This window comes from Mirounga leonina, unplaced genomic scaffold, assembly GCF_011800145.1.
Source record: "Mirounga leonina isolate KUSES-001 unplaced genomic scaffold, KU_Mleo_1.0 Mir_168, whole genome shotgun sequence".
Classification (NCBI taxonomy): Eukaryota; Metazoa; Chordata; class Mammalia; order Carnivora; family Phocidae; genus Mirounga; species Mirounga leonina.
Genome location: NW_023270426.1, coordinates 11,944,007 through 11,950,006, shown reverse-complemented (window position 1 = coordinate 11,950,006; position 6,000 = coordinate 11,944,007). Strand labels below are relative to the sequence as shown.

At 45.0% G+C, this 6,000-nt stretch overlaps 1 long non-coding RNA gene across 3 annotated transcripts in view; it reads left to right on the top strand.

Moving 5' to 3' along the window:
* LOC118016583 overlaps window positions 1-6,000 on the top strand; it is a 452,221-nt gene that overhangs the window by 1,085 nt on the left and 445,136 nt on the right. The gene's annotated exons all lie outside the window — the stretch shown is intronic.

Here is a 6,000-nt window from a genome sequence, read left to right as displayed (position 1 = left end):
AGCACATGAGAGGGGGGAGGGTCAGAGGGAGAAGCAGGCTCCCCGCCGAGCAGGGAGCCCGATGCGGGACTCGATCCTGGGACCCTGGGATCATGACCTGAGCCGGAGGCAGACGCTTAACCGACTGAGCCACCCAGGCGCCCCTAAAACAATTTCTTTTTTTTTTTTTCAAAGATTTTATTTATTTATTTGAGACAGAGAGAATGAGAGAGAGAGAGCACATGAGAGGGGGGAGGGTCAGAAGGAGAAGCAGACTCCCCGCCGAGCAGGGAGCCCGATGCGGGACTCGATCCCGGGACCCTGGGATCATGACCTGAGCCGGAGGCAGACGCTTAACGACTGAGCCACCCAGGCACCCCTATTTATTCTTCTCAAGCCTGGAATACATTTTAGTTTTTTTTTTTTTTTTTTTTAAGATTTTTTATTTATTTATTTGAGAGAGAGAGAATGAGAGAGAGCATGAGAGGGGGGAGGGGCAGAGGGAGAAGCAGACTCCCTGCCGAGCAGGGAGCCCGATGCGGGGCTCGATCCTGGGACTCCAGGATCATGACCTGAGCCGAAGGCAGTCGCTCAACCGACTGAGCCACCCAGGCGCCCCTGAACGGACATTTTTCTTTTTTTCTTTTTTCTTTTTTTTAAAGATTTTATTTATTTATTTGAGAGAAAGACTGAGATAGAGCATGAGAGGGGGGAGGGTCAGAGAGAGGCAGACTCCCTGCTGAGCAGGGAGCCCGATGCGGGACTCGATCCCGGGACTCCAGGATCATGACCTGAGCCGAAGGCAGTCGCTCAACCAACTGAGCCACCCAGGCGCCCCATACTTCTTATTTTTTTTTAAGATTTTATTTATTTGAGAGAGAAGGAACAAGAGACAGAGAGCACGAGAGGGAGGAGGGTCAGAGGGAGAAGCAGGCTCCCCGCCGAGCAGGGAGCCCGATGCGGGACTCGATCCCGGGACTCCAGGATCATGACCTGAGCCGAAGGCAGTCGCTTAACCAACTGAGCCACCCAGGCGCCCTGAAGTTTTGCATTTCAGACATCATTTATCTCACAGATTTTTGAGAACCACCACGTTCCAGGTATCATTCGACGCGTGCCCTTAGGATACCAAGTAAAGTATGTGTTGGTGGTTTTCTACTTCTCTACGGAGCAGTTGAGAAGAAGAGTAGTGTAAAACCTACTTGTTGGAAGCCCGCATTTACTTTAAAACAATGACAAGTGGCGACAGTAGCTCGTGACGTGGCTGGGGGAAAAAAATCACTAACTCTGCTCTGGCCGGGACGGCACGTCCTTCGTTTTTCTTTTAAAATTGATTTTAGGTTTCAGAATAAGTACAAAGACTACAGAATCCTAGTGTTTACGTGTGTGTATGTATATGTGTGTATGTATGGTGTGTGTAAAAGAAAACACCAACCCTTTCAGATGATTGCGTACATTTTGGGGATCAGTTCCCGTCCAAAGCTTTCTTTTTCCCTCTGCATTTAGTAGCTGTGTGATTAGGCTGAGAGAACAAAAACATCTTTTTGTAGCCTGCCTGCTCCAAAATGGATTCTCTTGACACTTGAAAAATAAAAGTAGAAGAAAAATGTTTATGTAGATTCCATGAGAGTTGGCCTGGTAGGTTGTGCGTGCTCTCTCTCTCTCTCTCTCCCTACCCCCTATTTTTTTAAAAAGATTTATTTATTGACACAAATGCACCCCAATGTATGTAGCAGCAATGGCCACAATAGCCAAATATGGAAAGAGCCCAAATGTCCATCTACAGATGAATGGATAAAGAAGAGGGGGTGTATACATATAAACAAGGGAATATTACTCAGCCATCAAAAAGAATGAAATCTTGCCATTTGCAATGACATGGATGGAACAAGAGGGTATTATGCTAAGCGAAATAAGTCAGTCAGAGAAGGACAAATATCATAGGATTTCACTCATATGTGGAATTTAAGAAACAAAACATGAACATAGGGGAAGGGAAGGAAAAATAAAATAAGACAAAATCAGAGAGGGAGACAAACCGTAAGAGACTCTTAACTGTAGAAAACAGATTGAGGGTTGCTGGAGGGGAGGTGGGTGGGGGGATGGGGTAACTGGGGGATGGGCATCAGGGAGGGCACTTGATGTAATGAGGACTGGGTGTTATATGCAACTGATGAATTACTAAACTACCTCTGAAACTAATAATACACTATAGGTTAATTAATTGATTTTAAATTAAAGAAGATGTTAGTTGAAAAAAGGATTTATTTCTTTATTTTGGTGAGGGGGGAGAGAGAGAGAGAGGGAGGGCAGGAGTGGGAGGGGCAGAGGGAAAGGGGTAAAGAATCTCAAGCAGACTCCTGGCTCGGCATGGAGCTGGAGGCAGGGCTGAACCTCACCATCCTGAGATCACTACCTGAGGGGAAACCAAGAGTCAGAAAGTCAACCGACTGCGCCACCCAGGTGCCCCCCCATTTTTTTGGGGGGGGAGCTCCTGACCAGTGACCCCTGTGGAAGCCTGGCTGGGTGTGGTGGGGAAGGCTCTGGGTGACCTGAAGGTTGCAAGCTGTCTCTTAGGTGTCCTTAGGCTTTTCCTGGGGACATTACACCTTCAGCCTCCAGGTCCCTTCTCTAGCTACCCCTCCTACTAGGGGATAGGTGTGGGCCTGAAATGTAGGTGAGGTTATCATCCTCCTAACTTCTGGGTAGTGACTCTTTCCCTAAATCTCACGTGTCTGCTACAGCTCAAAGGAGAGCTCAGTTTTTGCCCCCAAGTATTTTTTTTGATTGCAGTAAAATATACATAATATTTATCATTTTAGCCTTTGTTAAGTATACAGTTAATGCCACTGAACAATTCAGTGGCTTTAAATATAATCACAGTGTGTGTAACAATTACCACTGTCTATACCCAAAACGTCTTGTCATACCCAATATCAACTCTATACCCATTCAACAATACCCCCTCCTCCCCTCTTCCCTGTCTCTGGTAACCTCTATTCTACTTCCTGTGTCTATGAATTTGTCTGTTCTGGATACTTCATGTAAGTGCAGTCATATATTTTTCCTGCTGTGTTTGACTCATAATCGCTATATATAATGTTTTCAAGGTCCATCCAAGCTGTAGCATATCTCAGTACTTCATTCTTTTTTATGGCTGGATAATATTCCAGTGTATGTATATTCCCCATTTGTTGATCCGTTCACCTGATGATGAACACTTGGGCTGAGTTTACTGCCTTGTGGTTCTTGTGAATATGCTGCTGTGAACATTGATGTACAAATACCTGTTTGAGTCCCTGCTTTGAATTCTTTTCGGTAAATACCTAGGAGTGGAATTGCTGGTCAGATGGTAGTTACATGTTTAACCTTTTGAGAAACCTCAGTCAGGCCCCTTTGGATGCATGAATAAGGGCAAGTGCTCAAAACTTCCTCAGCATGGGCTTACAGCTCAATTAATGAGCACGTGAGTACCCTACAACTTACTCTGTAGTGTGTGGGATGAAGACTTACAATAATGTGGTCTTAAGTGAGAAAGGAGGGGAGGGGGATGGGTGTAGGGGCAGGTGGAAAAAATAGCACATAGTCCTTTCCTAGAGTGGGGAGGAATTAGAAAGGAGCAAGTAAGGAGCAACTGGGTGGCTCAGTCCGTTAAGCATGGGCCTTCAGCTGAGGTCATGATCCCAGGGTCCCGGGATCTGATCCCACATCGGGCTGCTTGCTCAGAGGGGAGTCTACCTCTCCCTCTGCCTGCCACTCCCCTGCCTGTGCTCTCCCTCTCTGTCAAATAAATAAAATTAAAAAAAAAAAAGAAAGGAGCAAGTAAACTGTATTATTTTACTTAGTAACATTTGCCTGTGTTTAAAAGACATTGTCAAACAGCTTCCTAATTTGATTATTCATAGGGTTATTATACAATAAAATGGAATGCAGTATTTAAAAGGCAGTATTGGCAAACATTAGGGGAGGAGTTCTGGCTGTTACTTTTTCCAGTTACCGAACCAGGTCCAGTAGAAAATGCCTAATCCATCACTTTTCAGGAGGTAGGAGATTTCTACCTAACTGCTTGGAATATCGATCAAAATTGGTTTCTTTTTCACGTTGATCAGATACACTGTACATCTGTCCATAGTCTCAGAGGCAGAGTTCAAATATGAGCTTGGAGATTTGAGTGAAGATAATGGTGCAATGTATGGGTCCAGTAATTACCTAATTTATAACACACGGCAGGCTATGTACTTATTAGCCAATGTAGGTACATATCAAGTGTCATCACATACCTGGGATTTTGTGCCTGTTGTGTGATGACATGTTTAAGAAGGTGGTTGATGCTCTTATCAAGGTATAACCTGTAATAATTTAACTATGCATAATATTCAATGTATCAGTGTCCTAAGTCAAAGAATTTCATGAGCACTCATCAGACCATTCCTGTTTTCAATTTAAGTTCAATATTCAAAGGAGAAAATGGAAAAACACAGAGTTCAGAAGCGAGCCATACGGTGACACTGAAGAATTTGATTTTCAGACTTCTAAATAGAGTTTTAAGAATGAAAGTTGAGAAGCATTATGTGAAGGGGACCTTTACTGAGATGAAGGGCATTCCTGATGAGTACAGCCATTAAACATTGCAATGGGAATCTATAGTAGGGCATGGAATCTGCTACTCCTTAGGCTTTTGAAAATAATATAAAGAAAAACTATATAGAATGGTTGTAAACCAGTATTTCCCAACTCAGGTTATACTGCAGATGGGGAAATTTGAAGTACTCTCTTCCTCTCTAGGGATGAAGCACCATCCAAGCTTAGCACCCGTGTTTGGAGAAATGGACAAGGTGGTAAGGGTTTACTGGTCTAGGAATAGGTAGTTGGCACACATTAGCATAAAATCTGGTTCTGTGAGAAAGCAGAAGCAATAAAAAACTCTCCCAGTCCAGTATTATTTAAAAATTAAAATACACCATGCCCCATAAGTAAGACATTAAAATCAATCCTGAAGTTTTAAAGTAGATGTGTTTTCTGCATGGTTAATGTCACGGATCACATGTGATGTAAGGAGGCCTCTGAGACCATCCAGTATCGCGGTTTTCACACCAGGTTCTGGGGGAGTCGGGGTGCTTTGAACCAGAGAGAGAAGGAGCTGGTGTTTGAATGTAGGTCTTACAACGCCAGCCTCCCTCATCCCGCCACTCAGACACACGGCCTCTCCTGCCTCTGCTAGACCACTTCCACTTCATCTCTCTTGTGCATTTATGTTCTGTATTGGGTTCTATTTCAGGGAGGGGGAGAGGGCTGCCTGCCACACACTAAACAAAATTGAAAAATAAAATCTACAGTCATTTTTCAGAGAAGGGCCTGAGCTTCAGAGGGTGTAGGGGCTTGGCCAAGATGACAGCGATCCCCTGAGGATGAAGATTCAGCTTTCCTGACTTCAACTGGGTGGTTGTCGGGGTGCAGGAGAGTGGACAGGGCAAAAGGAAAGTTCATTAATCGCAGAGACGCACGCTTACTGGAGAGCTTGTGTGAGGGAAAGCCCAAGGACCCTGACACATCCGTAATGTCCGTCGGGAAGGAAATGTGCGAATCTAGAGCTATCTTTGGTGGCTGCACTTTGTAGTTATCTATTGCTGCATAACTAACTACCTCAAAGCTTGTGGCCTAAAACAGTAATTTATTATTTCTGCTCATGGTACGGTGGGCTGACAGGGTTCTCAGCTAGATGGTCCTCACTAGGGGTGTCTCATGCAGTCGCTGTCAGATGGTGCCCAGGGTTGGAGCACCATCTGAAGACTCAGTTGAACTACAGGTGCGCTCCCATGTCTGGTGCTTCGGCTGGGATGGCTGGAGCAGGTGGGGACTAGCTGAGCATTTCGTCTCCCGCCATGGCCCACCACATGGCTAGTCTGGGCTTCCGTACAACATGGCCATCTCAGTATCCTTAGACTTCTTACTTGGTGCCTGGCTTCCTCCAGAGCACGTGTTCTATAATGCTAAGGGGGAATCTGCAAGGCTTCTTATGTG